Source organism: Equus caballus, chromosome 26, assembly GCF_041296265.1.
Source record: "Equus caballus isolate H_3958 breed thoroughbred chromosome 26, TB-T2T, whole genome shotgun sequence".
NCBI lineage: Eukaryota > Metazoa > Chordata > Mammalia > Perissodactyla > Equidae > Equus > Equus caballus.
This window is the reverse complement of record NC_091709.1, coordinates 22,959,301-22,980,245: the sequence shown is the minus strand read 5'-3', so window position 1 is coordinate 22,980,245 and position 20,945 is coordinate 22,959,301. Positions and strand designations below refer to the sequence as shown.

Here is a 20,945-nt window from a genome sequence, read left to right as displayed (position 1 = left end):
GATCTCAAAACATTATTGTCAATACTAAATGACACCATCCATATGATACTAACATAGCCCTTGTCTGGATTCAACAAAAATGAGTCATAAAGTTGGTGAGGTGTGCACCACTGTTTAAAATACTCAAAGGGAAGGGAAATTCCTTGCCTAACAGGGATTTTTTTCCATTGTTAAACAGCCTTGTTTTCACATTGTTATTCACATCCTTGTTTCCTTGTATTTTCTATGTATTGATTCCAGACTAATCTCCTGGAAAAATATAGATGAAGTTTTTCTGCGCCTTCTTCCTGGCAACCCTTCATTTGGCTTCTCTAAACACTAATGATATTCAGTTCATCAGCTCTTCCACAATGGACATAGTGCTTGGACCTCTCCCTCTCCTGATTGTTTTCTTTTATATTGATCACAATTTTCAATGTCTCCTATGACCATGAAGCTTAAAACCAGTCCTATTATAAATATGGTTTAAGTAAGAACAATCAAAAGGTGCTTATGAGATTTTGTGGCCACCCAACCCCATTTATAACTTTATAAATAGACACTTGATATAGCCTGCTTCATTTTGTAACCCTTGAACCTCCATGTGCTTGTTCTTTCTCTGTCCCCACTTTATTCCACTAGTTTTTAAAAAAACCCCAAAGACCTCAGAGAATGTTGAAAATGTGTTCTGAGAACCTTGAGAGAAAGTCATATACTAGACATCCATAATAAAATAGGTGAGTCATATTTCACTGAGGTGTAAAATTTATTAGTTCTCCTCCTGCAGACATAACTCATATTAATTCTGTTTGAAAGTTATTACTATTCTCTCTCATGATTTTTTTTAGACACAAAACGTATCTCTACAATTTTCTTTTTAGCTATGGAAAGCCACACTGAAGAGCTCCCAGTGCTCTCCCCTTTATAAATAGGAAAGATGTTTATATTCAGGTATGTATTAGGAGTCAAACCTCGTAGACTTTCACCTGCAAGTGTAAGTTTACATCCTACCCTCCACTTACACTCTCTCTACCACATCTTCTCCATGGTTTATGAGAATCCTGGCATCTTAGAATTTCAGCCAATATTGGTGAATTTCCCTACCTGGTCCCCTAGCTCTGAGAGACTTTAGTGGTCTCGTGGTTTTATGAAAATGAAAGTAGATACTCCTAACAATCACACATATTCAGAAAATAGTGAAGGAAGCCTGTATTTTAGCTTTACCAGATAGAGAATTTTTTCACCATATTCTGAAGTCATTGAGGCCAGGGACCATTTTTGAGTCTCCAGAGGTTAAAGTGTCTGGCCTAAAAAGGATATTTAAAAAATTATTGACTAAACCAAGAATGAAAGGCTGTGAGTAAAAAGCATAAAATCGAGGACATAAAAACCAAATTTCTGCAACAGTTAGAATCGGCTAAGAATAAGGGAAGGAATATGAAAGACAAATCTTTTGAAAGATTGTGAAACAATCTTTTAATGACTCTTGCTTAATTAAATAGAGGCAGTGTGGTTTAAAGAACAGAATACAGTCTGTTGTTAAAAAGTCTTTAAATTTCAACCTTGTCATTTTCTAGCCATTTTAACATGGACATAGTTATACGCTTAGTAAGGGATAGCAATTATTATGAATAAAAAAGAATGATGACCCTCTTCTAGACAAGTACTGGTAGTCATGGATTTTCAAAATCCCATATAACAGAATTCTAAATTTATTTCTGAAGTAGAGTTCACTGAAATCGTTCTGTGTCATGATATACCACTACTTTTTATAATTATAAGCCTGGCATTTCAAGTGAATACAGAGCTTTGAGGTCAGCAGACAGAATATAATAACCAACATGGTATTAGACAATAGGTCAAACTAAAGCAATCATAAATATATATCTAGGAGGTGAGACTCCTAATGTAGTTAGCTTCAGGAATAGTTCATTAGTGATATCTAGATTCATCCTACTTTAAATTTGACAAGTGCTTTATAGGCCATCTATTTTGTGAAATATATCACACAAACAGAAATAAGGCTGGGTAGAGCAATATTAGGTACGTGGTTCTGTATTTCTGGTCCCACCATAACCTTGACTTAACCATTGGAAAATATGCATATCCCATTCAAGGTAGGCTTCTGATAGTATTTATAGTAACTACAGGGTTTCCTTAATTTGTGACTTTTTAAAGATGGTGAAAGAAATCCACCATGTGTGATGGCGTGAAGCCTATTTGTAAACAGCTATAATTAATATAGCTTAGAGTTCTAATAAAATTTGTAATTTATTTTATTAGGAGACACAAAAACCTTTTTCTAAAATTTGATTCTGGTCTTGTTTGAAAACCTGTTCTTTTTCTTTTCTTGATTCCCTTCTGCTGTCTGCCCTGGTCTTGTTCTGCTCCCTTCTGTACTGTGATGCCACATTTTTGTACGTGGACTCTAATTCTCAGCCTCTACTAATGGACTTACTCAAAGTCTTTATCACTTTTGTGAATTGTTAGAGATGATTGTTTTCCCCTCTAAGGTTTCTAGAATTCTTCCTGTCTATTTTACATGTTATTAAAGTGGATTTCCTCTCTTTGCTCACATGGCATCCTCTTTCTCTCTGCTCTGATGAGTGTGAACATTTGATAGAGAAAATATCTTCCTGATCAGGGTCCAAGCTGCAAATGCATTCCTTTCTTTTTCTCAGAATTAAGTCACATTGAGTAAGCCACCAAAGGCTGGACTGTGGTGCATTGCAAACAAACCCCAAATCTCAGGGCTTAAAATAATAAGTGCTACATGTCCATTCGTATTGACTAGGGGCTCTGCTCATTCTAGTCAGAGATACAGGCTGCCAGAGGCTCCATTTCAGTATATGCTTTCATGATTAGGAAAGAAACATGGCAAATTGCACACTGACACTTAAAATTTCGGCTCTAAAGTATCGCATGCCACTTCTACTCATATTTCATTGGCTAAAACCATTCACCTGGCTACACCTGATATAAAGAGGGAAAGAAGTAGGATCCACCATGTGTGCAACAGTGGAGAGAATCAGACACAGCAAAAATTACAACCTTCATACCAGATGAGAGATCTAACACCTAGTGAGGGTAAGCAACATATTCAAGATCATTTAATCTTGTTAGGTAACTCAGCAACAATGACAAGACAGGATCTTGAATGAAAATTCATCATGGTGCTACTCACTACTTCTTTACTGAAATGGGCCTGATGAAGGATCAGGGCCAAATAAACACATGCTTCTTGAATGGTGAGCTGAAGGAGAGCGATAGCAACCTGAAACAATGGTTTAAGGATGCAGCGATGCACATATTCAGATGACATGCTGTAACCATGGTTTTATGGGAAACCAGTAGCAGCTAGGCTGACTTGCACACAATATCCAAAGATGAGTGGATCTTTTGGAGCAAAACTTTGAACTGTCCATTAATTCTAAAAGGGAGAAGCCAAGATACAACATGTGCTGCAAAAAGAAGGTGGAGTGAACCATCACACAATTATTCTTGCATGAGTACCAAACAGGGAGTGACTCTTGGTCATGCCTCTTCCTTCCACAGCCCCCAATAGTCCTTCCGTGGTAATCACGAACAGTGGCATTTTCCCTCAGGAAGAAGAATCACAATTTAGAGAGATTCTCTTTAACATGCTGTCAGGAGCACATATTCCTCATAACAATAAAGCAATAGAAAATATAATGGGAAATGAGTTAACCTTAATTAAAATGCTCTCCTGTTGCTAATTCTATAGTCAAAATGTAAAATTAATAGCATTTTTTTCTGTCACTTTTAATGATCTTTGGAATCTTTCCAAACTATTCCGTGTTTTTCGTACTTACTGAGGATGATGAATCAGATTAGACTTGCTAAAGTAGAAGTGTTTACACTTCCTAAGAAGCCCCATGTTTCCCTCAATATTGGATGTGACATACTTGCCCCGTAATATATTCAGGTGGAATTGAATTCAAACTTGAAATGTGTTTACTTTTACATTCATTACACAAGCTTTAAAGAAGTTTGGCATCCATGAGTGCATTTTCATTTCACTAAGATGGAAAAAAAGTATTCCTAAAAAATGTTATGTCTTCTGCTTGATTTGAAATCACACCTTTCAGAAGATCAGTTTATATTATCAGTGGACCTTTTTCAAAAATAGCCAGTTGAATTTTGCTAGGAATTAGGTCTTTCTAATTTACTTACTTACTGATTACTATTTTTACATGAGCCTGAGTGTTTAATTTTTAAGTGTTTATAGAAACTGGAGAATTTTTTAATGCTACAAAGATTATTTAGATAATTTGAGATTTAAAATTGTAATATACTCAAGTATATCATTTTATCACACTAATGTTTAAAATGCTCTGACATCTTGCTGATTTTTCTAACAAAGTTAATCTGAATAATATTTATATCCATACATTCAAGTTTACACAAGAAATAGTGGGAGGTCTGCTTTCCTTTTGTCTGAAAATTCCTGTGCTTATTTTCTTTATATGTTAATACAAAAGGTACTTTACTTCAGATGAAGCACTTTTATAATAATTATTTGTAAAATGATTCCAGTGATCTATTTCAGAGTTCATAGCATCAATTTTCTCCATTCTTTCAAGAGCAGTTTTGAACACTCTTTTAGTTATCTGTTGCTGTGCTACACACCACCCTAAAACAATCATTAAAACAAGAACCATTTTATTACTCATGATTCTGTGGCTCAGGAATTCAGTAGAACTCAGCGGGGATGGCTTGTCTCTGTTTCATCTGGTGTTAGCTGGGGTGGTTCACCTGGGGCTGAAGGATCCAATATGGCCTCACTCATATCTGGGATGTTGGTGCTAAATGTTGGCAGGGCATCTCGGTTATTTCCCAAGTGTCTTGCCTCACTTCACATGGTCTTTAGTTGTCTTGCCTGAATTTCTTCACTTGGAAGGTGAATTTTGAAGGAAAAAACCAAAAATTGTAAGATGTTTTAAGACATAGGCTCATAATTGGCCAGGGTCGCTTCCACCATATTCTACTGTCGAGCAAGTTGTGAGGATATCCTAGGTCCAAGGAGAGTGGAAATAGACTCATTGGAAGAGGAGTGGTATAGTCACATTGCAAAGGGGCACATGGAAAAGGAGGGGTTGTTGTAGCCATTTTGGAAAACAGTATACCACAAACACAGATGAATGGGTTACATTTCTAAAGTTACTACTATATGCTCCTTTGCCCAGATTTTAACCTGGCAGTTTACTGTATGAAAGTCTATCTTTGTATTTCCATTGGGAGCTATTGAATGTCTCATGGCTCAGTAAATTGAAGTGAACAGTTCATCATCCTCTCTTTCACCTCTTTGGCAGTTTTATGTGATTTGGAGTATGCTTCACAAAATGGATGAGTGTGGGGACACCATTAGCAGTATCACAGACAGTCATTCTTCAAACGTGTCTTGAGTAGTCTGTATTGTTCACTAAAATTCTGGGCATTGGATATATGAACAAATAAAGATGAATAAGAGAGAGTTTTTGTTTCATAGTATTTGACTTATTGGTTAACAACTTTTCACTCCCTTGAATTGATTCTGTGCATTCATAGCCTTGTCATGGGATTATAAGGGTCATAGGAGTGTATTTCCCTGCCCCTCTGAGTTTGGGTTTGTCCATATGGCTTGCTTTTGCTAAAAAGATGTTAGCAGATGTGGTGAAAGGAGTAGCACAAAGTGCGCTCGTGCAGTGGAGCTTGATTTATTTATTTCTTCTCCATTACCATGAGTAGAAACTTGGCCTCAGAAATAATACACATACAGACCTAAGAAAGAAGTCAAGGCCAGCTGGATCCACAGCTTGAAGCAGAACTGGCCAGTAGAGCTGGTCTAGATCAGCCAACTATCAGGTGACCCATGGATCTGTGAGAAACGTGGTTATTGTTCCATACCAATGAGATTTTATGATTCTTTTTTGTATACAAAAGCTCTTTGAAACAAGTAATGTGCTATCTTATAGGGAAGAAAGACACATAAGCAGACAGTTGTGTGGTAATGCAGTACATGCAGTGGTAGAGATCTCCACAGGAGGTCTTTGCCCACCATAGAAGGATGCCGACTATAGAAGGGCACCTACTCTGTTTTTTTCTGGTTATGTGTTGGTTTTAGTGAGGCATGAGGAAGGTGTTCTAGAAGGAGGTGACAATAAACCTGAGTCTTAAAGAATAGAAGAAGGGCTATGCAAGAGTTTTCCAGGGAGGAGAAAATATTACAAGCCAAAATTCAGTGTGAACAAAGACATTGATGTGAAGAAAACTATAAAAGCAGTTTATTGTTCCTGGAAGTTTAGTAAGTGGGAGAGTCCTGATTTACCAAGAGACTCAAACCCTTAAATTGGCTTTGCAATGGATTCTAATTCTAAGAGATTTCTAGGCTGATAATAACTAAGATTGACTTGAACTTTGTTACTCTGGCTAAACGTTTTAGAGTACATGCTCTACTAAAATTAATATGAGCACAGATTCATTGTTTCTGCTTTTACCCGTAATGAAATTACATTTCACTCAAAGATTTCAATTGCACGGCCAAAAAAGGCACAGATGGTAATTGTAGACATGACTTAAAAGAGGAAAATGGTCAATTGAAAATTAACAAGAAGTAATACTACACTGCCTGCTTTTTTATATAAAAATTACAGGTAGTCCTTTCAAATAGTAGCTTTTTTAAAAAAGTGTATAAATAAATTATATTAGATATTATAAAGTTATTCCAACGGGGAATAATTTTTAGAACTATGGGTAATATGTTTATTTCATAGGTATAATTTTCATATAATTCTTTCTTTTAAAACCAGCCTTTATGCAAAGCTGTAATTCAGCAGATGATTCCTATTTTAATCTGAATTTAAGAACGGAAGGGGCATTTCAACACCTTTTATTGCTAATTTAGACCTTAGTTAATTTTCTGGCCCTGTCCTTTACTAGCTCTGAGAACTTGGGCAACTTTCTAACCCTCTCTGAACCTCAGTGTCCTCATCAGTAAAATGGGGAAATAATTCTTACTGTACATGGAGCCCATGTGGTGGTTAAATGAGATCTTATAGCATGCTATGTGACAGTTGGCAAACATCCAACAGATGTAAGCTACTGTTCTTTTCATAATAGTAATAACATAATTAATAATTATCCTTGTTACTTAATGTTATGGTTGAAGAACAAGAAGCCTGGAAAGGTTAAAGGACTTGGACAAAGACGTGTTGCTTAGAAGATCCAGAACGTGAAAGAGATCTTGGTCACTGGCAGCCACGCCCGTGCTGTTTCCTGAACAAGGCTGCCCTCACACAGAGTTTTCAAGAAGTTTTCAAAAGTGAAGAGTGAGTTTGGAAACTACCGCACTGGTGAAACTGCCTTTAAACAGAAAGGATGCGAATTGCTACATGTAAATATAAAAAAAAAAAAAGTGGATAATTGTCCTCAAATATGTCTATCATCAAGTACAAACACATTAATTCAAATAATTGCATTGATATTAAATTTTCTTTCTGGGAATTCTCCATTTATGATAAGTAATTTCACAGCTTTTGGTCAAATTCCAACAAAAGAGGTAGAAAATTTTCACATAAAACTGTTGGACCGCTTACTCACGTTAAACAGAAAGGCTGCTATTTAGCTTAAAGAGTATAGCTGTTGGCACTTCGTTTCAGCTGAACGGCTACACACAGCCCTCTTCAATTTCATTATAAAGGTAAAATTAGAAAAGCTAAACATTAAATCTTATAAAGAAATATAATTTGATTTAATGTCATTAGAAACCGGCGCAAAATAGAGAATATGGAGCTGGCTTAACTGCTTCGGTGCTGAATAAAACATCAGCCCTTTGCCCGTTCACCTGCGTGCTCCCAGCTGTACCTGTTGATGCTCACGTTTCCTCATTAGCTCAGTCATTTCATGGTATGCCATTTTAGGGGCACATATGTTTCCTATTAGCAATAATGAATTAATGGGGGATGTGTGGTAATATGATAGCAAAATTCAGTAAAAATTCTATTTGAACTTAATTCTGTGGGATATGAATATAACCCACAAAGGAGTACTCTGATCTACAGTGAAGAATAATTTGCCTACCGCTCTGGTTTGCAATTAATGAGAAGTCCTCAGGAAATCCCAATTTCTGATTAAAGAGAGTTGATTATGATTAATGTATCCAAATTAACTGCCAGAAAGGAAGCCACCTCATAATTATCGACATTGTTCCTTCAGTTTTAAATTCCTAAGGCTACTCATATCTGTGCCCTTTTCTCTAATCCTTAAAGATGTATATTTGGTTTTTAACTTTTGATTGGCAAGACAATGATTGTCCTTTGTTTCTGAGTGTAGAAAATATTCAAGGTCTTATGACTTTTCTTTTTACCCCTCTCTATCCTTCTGTGAAAATAGTATCACTGGGGATTCCAGCAAGTTGCCATGAACCCAGTATGTCAACTTCAAATGCACTTGGTCTAACTTGATAAGCACTGCGTCACCAGAGTACTCGCTCTTGGCCATTGTGCTGTGCTGCCTTCCATGGCACTTGGTTGAACTTTTGAAGAACAGAAGATGTGTTTCCAGGCAGATATGGTATGGAGGGCTACTAATTCATTTTTCAATCTAGTTCTTTAAGTAAGTAAATAAGTCAATTCTTGCAACCAAATTTTTGTAACATTATAAGTTTTTGCATTTTTCAAGGTCCTTGCAAATATTTTTGTGGGAAATTTAGAAATGTTACATCAAGTTCTGTTAACTGGATGCCATTTTAAACTGGAAGTGCCCCAAGTACAGTATTTTTGTTAGAAAGTATCTCCTTCTATTGAAATCGCATATGTATTTTAAAAGCAATAAGAGGTTATTATAATTTGTAAACTGGAATAGTTAGGAGTTAGTCAAAAGAATTAATATTTACTTCTCCAAATACCTCAGTTAGCTTACAGAATGTTTTTTCTCCTACAGGAATTTCTTCCAATATTTCAGTTATATTTTTGTATTAATATTTTCATGAGTTATCCAGGATTACAGTAGGAAATTTGAAAACACGGATAAACAAAAAGAAAATTCAATCAAAATTTCATTATCTAGACAAAGCACTGTTAACAATTTGACATTTGTTACATACACTTTTGTATTTAAAAAAATGCATACATACATCTTTTATTCTAAAATAGCATTATATTGTAACCTTCCTTTGTAAGACTACACTTGAAAATTTAGCAGTATATACTGAATTTTTTCATAGCAATTAAAATATATCTATTTATTATAGTGGCTGTATAGTATCTTGTTGCGTAAAAGTACCATTATCTACATTGATTTCGTTGTTTTTGCAATTATAAGTAGAATTGAAAAGAACATCGATGCAGCTAAACTTTCATGTAATTAAGTAATTATTTCCTTAGGAAATGTTTCCAAAATTGAATTTCTAGGTCACAAGATGTACTTTTGAAGTATTTGTAGTGCAAAATGCTTTTGAAAAAGGATATTCCAATGGGTACTGCCAACAGTAGTATATGAGAGTCTCCATTTCTTAATAGCCTCAATAATAATGGAGACTATTTCAAGTACTGGACAATTTTATAGGCTCGACATCTCATTGTTTTAATTATTCATTTGATTACAGGTTTTAAAAAGTGTATCAATCATTTATATTTATTCTCTAAATTTCCTTTGACATTATTTTTCCATTGTAGTATTTATCATTCTCTTATTATTTTGCAAGAGATCTTCACTTTCTTTTATAAATATCATAAATAGATTTTAAAGTAAGTTGATGTTTATTTTTTGAACGTCAGTTTTGGTTGTTTCTGCCACCAGTATATAAAAATAGTTACATACTTGAAATCTGCCAACTGTTCCCAGTTATCTTCAAATGATTATTCCCAAATATACTTCCAAACTCAGTTTTATCTACTTCCTTCCAAAACTCAACCCGAACCACAGTGCAGAGTATGCAACTTGCAAATGTAAGTAGTCAGAAAGATGCTGCCCTTGAAGGGCACAGAGAAGTGTTAGCAGTGATAAGGCGTGTGGGGGGAAAGGTGTCATTTCTTTGTAATTGCATCATCTTTACAGAACATATTTCAAGAATAGGAAATCAAAATTTTAGCATTAGTCAGTTGATGAAAACTGTAAACTTAAATGTAAACTCTAAGCACTCATAACTAGGGAAACTCAAAAGTTATGTCATTTGAAATAGAAGCTCTGACCCCAGAAATCGTTACCGTGGAAATTGTATAGCATGCAAGCAGCGTGGCACATTGAGGAAGAGCAGAGAGGAAGAAAGCAGATCTGAACAAGAGCAGGATAGAAGCATAGACTTAACTATTCTTGGCAGGCTTTTCACCCCTTCCCTGAAGTGGGCCTGAGTAAAGAATTAGCAACAGGCCTACAGAATATAATATGTTAAACTGTATTTATAATAATATATCTATTTATAGTTTATAGTTCATAAACTATATATTTTTATTCCAGAACAAATATCTGGTGGTTCTTAACAAATTATTTTATCTTCTTTAATCCTGGCTTAAAGAATGTTTCTGAGTATTGTTATACTATAAATACCTAAGAGGACCCTACCTGTTATTATAACCTGGATTCTGGTGCCCAGAGTTTGCAAAATCGCTAAGAAGCACCAATTACAGAAAAGTGACTTGATGAAGTATATTCTTATCTGTATGTGCTGTATCTGGTACAAGCATGAAATTAAGTACCTCAGGGAGAAATGTAAGCAGTATTTCATGCATGTTTATTCACTTCTGTGTTTTCCATATTATGATTTGGAGATGCGTCATTAAAATATTCCTAAAATGCTGAAGACTGTCAGAAACAGCTAATGTATACCCTGAAGACATGACTTTGTCACCCAACAAGGTGCTTGCTATTCTGTCCCCAGAATTACCATTATTTCTAAAATTTTAGAAGTCAATCTAGTATTGATGATGACTTCTCTGCTAAAAAAGTGGATAGTCATAAATAAATAAGTTATTCTACTAGAATTAATGAAATGATAGTGAAAAATGGATGATTTCAAAGTCTACTTTGTAAGGTGTTCACTGAATCAGTGTTACATCTCTTACCAAAAAAATTAGAAATATCTACTTAACTTAGTCATGTATTTTCCCCATGTTTTCCCCCTGTTTGTTTGGAGAGGGAAAATGTTAATGAATAAGCATCTGTAGCCTCATCGACAAGTCGTTGTCACCAGTACTTATCAAGGAGGAAATTCAGGAGTCTTTCTGCCTTAGTTTCTTCATCTGTAAAAATGAGAACAATAATACCAAGCTTGTAAGATTGTAATAAGGATGAGATTGCTTGCAAGGTGACTGACACTTACTAAGTATCAACAATCTTAGCTATTATTGTCGTCATCATCATCATCATTACCTTTACCTGGGTTCTTCATAAAGCAGACCTGAAACAGAGTTAAGGGCAAGTGTGTGACCCCAGAGATCCAGGTAGAGTGACGAGGAAGGAAGCAGAAAGAAAGAGGCAATGCAAGGATGCCTTATCAAGTTGGCCACTACTACTGGTGATTGGCTTCTTGATCCTGCAGGACCACCTGGGAAGCAGTATAAACTATGCCTTGGGATCTCCTGTAGGCAGGGGAGGGGAGAGACAGCATATATTTACGGGCTTCCATTCTTGATTGGTTAATATGTGCTGCCATGGAATGTTATTAACACCCATGTACTTCCAGGTTGTATGAATACGGTCATCAAGCAGATTGCAATGGGATCCCATGCAGCAAAGCCCCGGTAAGGAGGGCTTTTTTTTGTTTGTTTTAATCTACATACAGGATAGACCTGAGACAAGGAGCTGTCAGGTGGCACTTATAGGAAGCAAATGCCTTTTCTGTCCTTAATCTTCCACACAAGATTGAATGGTTGTCATTTTCATGCTTTCCACGGGTCCTCTTTCTCTCTGGATCACCTAAGTTTTCTTCATCAAGCTGTTTCATCCTGATTAAAACTCCCTATCACCTGCACAAAGCTGTTCACTAGCAGCTGTTGTTAGAAATGGATTGGAAAGGAATATAAAACCAATGTCTAGTAGTATGTGTTAGGTTATCTGTCATCCATCACATCTAATCAATCACCAGGTTCTAGCAGTTTTATTTCCTAAATATCTTTTACATCTTTTGACTTAACTCCATCCTTATCCAATTGCTCTATTTCAGTCCATTGTCATCTCACTGAGATTGTTGCCCTACTGGTTGGCCATGGTACTTCTATATGGAAGCAATAACCAGGTATGATCTTTCAGGAAAGAAGAGGTATCTGGGGGACTTGTCTTAAAGCTGCATTGTCTTTTTTGGTGAGGAAGATTAGCCCTGAGCTAACATCCATGCCAGTCTTCCTCCATTTTGTATGTGGAGGATCATCATCATGGCTTATGGGTAGAGTAGGTCCACGGCCAGGATCCAAACCTGTGAGCTCTGGGCTGCCAAAGCAGAGTGCATGGTACTTTAACCACTCCGCCACGGGCTGGTCTCAAAGATGCATTTTATTAAGATTTTATTTATACTTTAAGTTAGGGATAAAAAAAAAAAGTAGAAATATTTTCCGAAGAGGTTTTTACTAAAAATTTATTAAGAAAAATGTCAATTGTCCATGTAAAAGATTATTATTAGTAGTAGTAGTATCACAGATAGTAGTAGTAGGTTTATTTGAGCTGGATAGTGGGAATGAGTGGTTGATGGAAATCAGCTAACTCCTTTGATGTCACTATGGCTGCCCAGCCTTTCAGCTGCCATTTGGGTGTCCACAACCGCTCTCATCATCCATTCTCCGCTCCTCACTTCTGGGCTTATGGAGGGTTCAGGGTGGATTGGAATAATAAGGTCATTTTTCCTGCGAGACACACACAAAGACACGTGCAAGTGAAAGTAGATATTCACCACACAGCTTTAAATTTGTGTCTTGTGTCTTATTACCAGACACAGTCACCTATGTTACTCTGAATTTTTTCTGAGTTCTATAATATATTTTGAATAGCAATATTTTATGCAGTTGATCTTTGTGTGTTAAAATGTTAGTATTTTAAATGGAAATATTTAAAAGTATGTCCCTACTTTTCTAAAAGTGATTGGCATTTTTTTGTTTTAAAAATATTCACTCATATATTGTTAGCATGGGATGTGCTTGCAGGAATGGATGCATTGAATAGGTTGTTAGAGATATTTTTCTATAAAGGTATGTTGTTGCCTGTCTTTTCACATCTCTGAAATCATGATGTGCCTCCATCTCTATTGCCTTCCATCTGCTCTTCCTATAATTGTTGGTCACCCTTCCAGTCTCTTTTAGCCATGGTGCCCCCCAAAGCAGAGCTTCATATGAGAACTTGCATATAGGCAATTTATTTTGGGAAGCAGTCTCAAGAAAAAGTCCTAAGGACTGAGAGGAGTGAAACAGGGGAAGAGAGAAAGCCCATCTAAGGATACTTCATTGATCTAGTCACCTCTGTGAGCAACTGGAGCTCAGTCCTACTGGAGACCCTTGAGACCTGTGTCAAATGAACCTCAGACCTGGTCAGCTGAAACCTGACGGAGGGGAGCATCTGTCCACTAGTTCTCCCCTTTCCTCACTGGGGAGGATTGCCCTTGTGCTGTTGGTCCCTCACACCTCAGGTTTGTGCATAGTCAGAATGGCTTTGAGAGTTCTTAAAGGAGTCCCATGAGGTGACAGCAGAGGAGCCCCAGGGATGGAAAAGAGAGATACAAGAGGCAGCTGAAGCATCAGTTGTCAGGTTACAAATGTGTGCAGCTGATTGTATAGCAATGACTGGAGTAAAAAGATGGGTTGTGAGAACGTGAAATGGGGCCCCATGGGTATCCATTACACAGGTTTTAGCCGCCATCATGACCTTCATAATGTCAAAGGAGTGAACAGATTGACCGTTGTCATTCACACTTGGAAATCAGTGACTTAACTATAACTTGTTGATGATCCCTAAAGGGAAAAATTTTGACCACACTGCCCACAGTAGGGGATTTATAAATGTGTGTAAATATATAGTTTAATATGATAGTTTGTTAGATAATCAGGGCTGTAATAATCTGGCATTGTTTAGAGCTTTACTAAGTGAAGAATGCAATACTCTAGGGAACCTCCCCTAAACAGAAAAAAATGGAAGTAGGGAGTTTTACTCTTAGTTTGTAGTAAGCCAGGAAAGACCATTGCTCTTGCTGTAGCAATGAGGCAACATTGACTAAAGTGAAAAGTTGTATTTATCCTTAAACCTATCAAAGAACTGTGGAAGCAAAAATGTCTAAATGCCATAAAGTACAGAGCAGGCCGACCCCTCTTAAGTGGGCTGAGAATGGAAACTACTTTTATCCCTGAGCATATTTATTACATCTGGGTACCCAGGCAGTCAGAGGAACACACTTGACATAGGCAGAGAAACTGCTGGAAGGAGGAAGAATCCAGCCAGGCTTTTATTAGCTGCTCATGGGCTGTCATGGTGACTTGGAATCTGGAAGAGCCCCAGACACAGGGAGCCCCAGACACGGGAAGAGTCCCTGCAAAATGGTGATATGATTAAGGTTTTTTTTCCTGCATAAAATACTTCAACTCAAACTCCAACACTTAGATTATAATGTCCTTTTATATTTGATCCCTTCTTACTTCTCCATGTCCACGTTCACTCTTCTTAACCCAATCATAATGAGTTAAATCTAGAAGAGATGTGTTCCATGCCACATGTACTGTGCACTGCCCAACTCAAGGGAGGGCCACATGGCCTATGATGTCGGAGATTCTCCCCAGAGACGCGTACATGGCAGTCCTGACTTTAGATTTTTGCTCTGTATGGTGCCAATGCCTTCTCTTCATCTGGACCTCATCACCCTTCTTTGCCTGGCCCGTTCATATTCACATTTTAGGTGACTTATAAGTCACTTCTCTCAGGAAGTTTTTAACCCTTTAAATCGGGATTAAATATTCCTCTGTGTTTTTCTACACACACTGAATGTCCCCATTATAGTCCTTAGCACATTGCTTGTATGAATTGCTGCCCGTCTGTTTTTTCTACCAGCTCCTAAGCTCTGTAAGTACAGGAAAGATATCTTTCTAATCACTGTTAGAGGTGAAGCACTTAGCACGGTATCTGACAGATCTTAGGAGATCAACAAATACTTTCTGAATGAACGTATGAAGAATTTTATGATCACATTTGGTACATGCAGTTCATAGATGAAATAATATAATAGATTACAGAGATTTACATGCTGTACAAGTTTTCCCCAGTATTCACATTTCAAATTACTATGATGAAACAACATAGGATGATAGACAATTAGAGCTAAGAGTTTAGAAATCAGTGAGGACAACATTAGGTTCTACAGACAGGTAAACAACCCCAGCTTTCCAAAGGTAACGCGTTGTTAAGGTTATACTATGACAGAAATAGTTCTAGAGTCCAAATTTTCTGTATCAGGTTGTGCAATTTCCGGTTCCCAGAAAGAAGTAGGATCCATAGCGGCTTGTTGCCTCCTTCTTCAGCTCAGAGACTGCACAGAACTGGAGGCAGGTTAACAACGTGGCAGAAAATACATGGATAGCAGTTTTACTCTTTTTATTTTCAAACTAGAGAAAACTTGCTTTAATACCACTTTGCACCTGAATTTTCTGGAGTGTCTCCAGCTGAGGGAACCAAAAAAGATGGTTTGCCAAAGTTGAGGTTTCAAAACAGTATATCAGCCACGAAACTCTTTTCTTTTTGTCATTGTCAGTTAATAGTAAACTACTAACCTTTAGTCCCATGGGATTTCCACTTCCTCTTCCAGAAAATTTTCCTCCTCCCTTCTTTCTTTCCTCCCTCCCTTCCTTCCTTCTTTCTTTCTCATTTTACTCGTAGTTACCTTCACCCATTTTAAGTAACAGTGAATTAAATCCATGGGTCATTTCCTGGTTTTAAAATAGTTACGTAATGTAGTTTTGTTAAAAGACTTTCCTCTGTGGACTCCTGTTATCTTAAGAAGCTGCTGGAGTATCTTCTGGAGAGAATGTAACCTACAGTAAAATTTCCCGTATTGTCTAAATCTGTTCTTCTCTAAAATTTTTGATTTGTATTTCTATCAATAAGAAATATTTGAGCAATCATGCACCCTGCAATATAAATATATTTATTTATAAGTTCGTAACATGTACCTTGTAAGTCTAAATATTAAACATTAATAAAGTGTGATCACTGACTTTTGGATAAATATTAGAAGTTCTAGTGTGTTCTTCACATGCCTCTATGGCCCCTCTTGCATATCTTCTGGGGTGTGTGTACCCCACTTTAGAGCCCACTGGCAGAAAAACAGCTCTGATTTATTTATAAGCTGGTGTACTTTCACCATTGACAGTTTAGTTAATTTTTTTCCCCAAGAATACTGTGTCTAGAAAGATAAGGAGACTTCCCATGTAACGTCCTGTTTTCACTTCTTTATTGCGTATTAAAGTAATTGATATCACTTATCAGATGATTCTAGCATTGAGGGGAAATTACATAGAGGATTTGAGTAAAATCTTTTCTTACCGCTCTGAGTTGCTTCGAAATAAACTCACGATTTTTCTTAAACATCCATGAACCAATTAGAAACAGCAGAACTTTTTAAATGTTCATAACAGTATTTTAGAACCTCTGCTCCCATTAATACCATTAGGGAGTTGCAGCAACAAACAGTCTTGCTTGATAGACACATTTTTGTGGCTGGGAGGGCTGGAATTATTCCAGCATAATGATTTTCAGATATGTAGCATCCATCACTCAAGAATTCTAAAAAAAAGAGAGATACAAAAGGATAATTACTACAACATGTGTTTCATATTTTAAAGACAATTTGCCAGAGACCTCAGACTTTCCTTTCTCATTCAGCACACACAATAAAAATAATGCTTCATATCGCGTAAGCATTTTATGCTTTATGAAGAACATGAAGATTCATTGTTTCATTTGATATCTGTAGCAATCCTGTGAGGTAGCTAGGAATTGTTATCTCGTTTTTTCTCTTGAAAGAATTGATAGAGAGGAGATAAGTGGCTTAAAGGTCATTCAGTAAACCTGGGTGAAACATCCTAAGTCTAGGTCTCTAGTGCTGAGCTTGCCTTTCTTTAAAAAAACTTTTGTTTGGTATTTAATGATTTATTTGCCTATTTATGTAAATAAGATTTTCGTAATGTTAATTATAATCGTGACAAAATTCTTAACATAAAACTACTCTTTGAAACGCAAGTGTAATAAATATTATTTGTAAGTGTAGGGGTTCAGCTGATTTTTCCATTCTGAGGATTAAAAATTGGAAGGAAACCTACACTATTGTTTCTTTGAGTTCTCTTAGACTCTGGTTATACCTACTTGCCTATCCAGTTCTTAAAGCTCTTTTGGGATGAAAACTCCATGCAGCTTTGCTTTGATAATCTTTTTGCATTTTATAACAATAGAATGTAAATTTAAATGGACCAATTTGGCAGAGTTTTTTTCAATGGAACGATGACATTAATAGTATATAGCAAATAATATTACAGCGTGAAATTGAATAGAAAGGTCTTACATTACCAAAAACTCAAGTTAGTATTCTACCTGGCATCCTAGTGAACTTAACCACTTGGTCATGGGGCTGGCCCCCCAACTCTAGTTTTCTAACCACACTTTCACAGAGTTCCTTTGTGTTATCATTCTGAGCTATTCAGTATGTAAACTATCACTCTTAGTCCTTAAGGGGAGAAAATATGAACAGTCCCCCTTATTAGGGAGAGTCATGGGGCTGCCACAAAGCCCCACAAGTCTATGTTCCTCTGCAAACCTGGCAAGTATTCCCACTGAAGGAAAATGTCCATTTCTACTTAACTCCCTTCTGGTTTTACTGGTGCCACGACTTTTTGAGATGCCTGGTCATTTGGTTGCAAATACATTTGGTTGCTTAAGTGTTTTCAGATATCATTCCTATAAGCTAAAATCCATGTTACGTTTTACAAGCTAGTTTTTCTGTATGGTACCATATAATTATGCTAAAGTTCTACAATTATTTCTTTTGACAGGGGATCCCGAAACTGTTGAATACAATATGTTCTGCTTCCCTTTGGCAGAAATTGTTATTTTCGATCACAAATACATTTCCACTATTAAAAATATGAAAGGAACCAGATTTATTGTCTAGATTTTATTGGAGAAATGTGAAAACAACAGCTTTACAATATGCTGGATCATGGGGTGGATAGGACATTCTTGAGAGTTATTGCTATGTGGCCACTATGGGGATTCTCAGGATGCTGCCGAGTCACCGCCTGGTCACGGCGTGCCCTTGAGAGGTGGCAAGCTTCCTCAATGAGGCTTCAACCAAGGGAATTAGTGATTAGAGAAGGGTTTGAAGTTCTAAACTTTTTGGGTTTAGGTAACATTAGGGAACAGGAGGATGGGAGAATTGCAGAAAGATGGATGAATAGGTCCTTGCTGTATCTGAACGCCTGCCATAAGAGCGCTAGGATATGGTCTGAGAGAGTCCAGCCCAGGGAAGCATCTTCCTCTATGTTTTATGTGTGGCCTACTCATAGGCAGGCCCTGGAGGTAGCGTATCTCATTTTATCACCCATGAAATGTGGTTTGTTAGTAATAACTAACTTCTATAATTATGATGTGGATTTTGCAGAAAGACTATTTGCAGTCTTTAGTAAACCATATACAACACCGGTCTTCTGTGAATGCAAAGCATCTTCCTTTAGGTTCCTCTGCATGAGTCTGTTTTACAATTGCCTTATGATTACATTGAAAATTGATCCCTGGGTAAGGAGGGTGGTGAGGAGAAAATGAGGAGAACCTTTGATTCTCTTTTCCGGGCCCCAACCTGAAGGAGGAGAAACGTTTTGGTAGTTGTGGTCTGCTTTCCTTTTGATTTGAAGTCCATATCTGAAGAACAATGTATCCAGTGGGTTTTTGTGGTGTTCATTTAGGGTCAGGGTGACCTTGTTCTCAGATGGCTTCTGACCTATTCCATTTGACTCTTCTTCCTCTGCTTAGCAGTCTTTCACCTGGCAAGAAAAGTTCTGCTTCCACACCAAAGCAGGACCTTGAGTTTGAAACTGAGGGGATGACAGCCGGCAGCTGCTGTTGAGACAAGCCAATTGTCTGCTTTGCAGAGGCTTGTCAAGAACCCTGATGACTAAGGACTGGTCTGGAAACGACTGGAGTGGGCATGGGCTGATTATAGGAGTCACAACGTTGGAGGATTTCAGTGACTTTGAAGTTCCCCACAAGCATGATTTTTCCTTCATAGAGCAAAACAAGTCAGAAGATATGAGCAAAGCACATGTGATTAATACTCAGAAAGCAAAACAGGTTAATGCGTAAAACACTCCTGGAAAAAAAAGCTCTTTATCTTTTACAGCACATAAAAACATTTTCCACTTGGCAAATTGTGTTTCTTTAAAAATAGCATGGAATCATGTGGTATGAAATGAGGAAAAAGAGAGGAAAGTAGTCTAGCATGCTTTCTGAAGGTTATGAAGTGAAATTTACCTGTCTGCTGAATCTGCAGATGGTTGGTTTTTACTAATGAAAAGTCATTATAATTGTCTGTCCTAACAATGTTTTTTTAAATTGTAATAAAGAAAGCTATCTCTAAAATAAATTCAAATACAGTTTTGGCAAGAAGCAGTTACTCCACTTCATTGTTCTGTTTCTGAGAATGTATTGTTTTTCTGTTAGAATAATGTCAATGAAAAGGTTTTTAGTACTTTAAGTAAGTCTTTTCTTGCCATCTCTGTAAAAGTTTGTTTTCACTGCCATTTGTAGTTATCATGGTAGTAAATTTTAATAGAGTTAAAAAGCTTTTCATTATGGGAAATTTCAAACAGAAATAAAAGTAGACAGGGCCATAGATGAATCCGCATCGCCCACCTTCAAAGTTCTCCAGTCACCATTGACCAGTTTTCATCTGTGCTCATCCCTTCCACCTTTCTCTATTGACTATTTTGAAACAATCACCAGGTGTAATATTATTTATTCTTTATTTGTTTCAGTATATATCCATAAAAGATAAATACTGTTTAAAAATGCAACTGCAATATAATTATCACACTTACAATATTAATTATATTCTAAATATCAAACATCCCTTCAGAGTAAATTTCCCCAGTTGTCTTGTAATTTTTTGATTGGTGGGTTTGAGTCAGTATTCAGACAAGCTCTACCCATTGTATTTGTGGAGATGCACATTGCTACGTACCTTAAATATTTTATTTTTTAGGTTTGCTTGTGCTCTCTCTGTCCCTGTCTCTGTCTCTTTCTTTTGCCCTTAGAGTTTATGTTTTGAAGGCACTAGATCGCTTTGTCCTTTGGAGTTTACCACATTCTAGATAGTGTTAATTGTATCCCTGTTGGGTCACATAGTAAAGTCCCCTGTCTCCTATAATTCCTGAAAATTTGTGGTTCTATCTAGGGCCTGATTCAGTTAAAGTTTGATTTTTCTGGCAAGACTACTTCAGAGATGGTGTTGTAAACTTAGATCATACAAAGGAGGCATGTAATTCTGATCGTTTCTCTCTGTGTTATTTTCAGCCATCAATAATCATTTCTTAGACTCATTATAGACGGATAATCTAATTCCATCAGTTCTTCTTCATTTCTGGTTAGGTATTGAAGGTAGACACAATCACATTTCCAATTGTTTGGATGTGTGAGCTCGGAGAAAAAATATGAATCAATGATTACCTCCAGGATTGGGCCTGAGCAACTGGAAGAACGAGGTGCCATCAACTGAGACATGAAAGGTTGTAGGTTGAACAAGTTTTATGGAGAGCAAGAGTGGAGTCTGAAGTTTAGTCTTGGACTTGTTGACTTGGTGATGTCTGTTAGACATCTGTATCAGTCAGGGTTCAAGCAGAGAAGCAGAAACCGTATATTCATATATATATATACAAATATATATAAAAATATGTTCATATATATAAAAATGTATATTAAAATCCCTTTATATATCTCTGTCTCTCTCTATACTGGAC

The 20,945-nt window shown here is 36.8% G+C and overlaps 1 long non-coding RNA gene across 2 annotated transcripts in view; it reads left to right on the top strand.

Moving 5' to 3' along the window:
- Positions 1-860: 860 nt before the first annotated feature.
- The window catches only part of LOC111770759 (uncharacterized), a 90,109-nt gene continuing 70,024 nt past the window's right edge, over positions 861-20,945 (top strand). Inside the window, exons 1-5 of one of the 2 annotated variants that reach the window (XR_011432987.1) lie at positions 861-930; positions 7,148-7,307; positions 8,371-8,550; positions 11,660-11,717; positions 12,140-12,211. This is a non-coding gene — a long non-coding RNA (uncharacterized lncRNA). Of the gene's footprint in view, positions 931-7,147; positions 7,373-8,370; positions 8,551-11,659; positions 11,718-12,139; positions 12,212-20,945 lie in introns of both variants that reach the window. The other variant, XR_011432988.1, reaches the window with a different exon arrangement.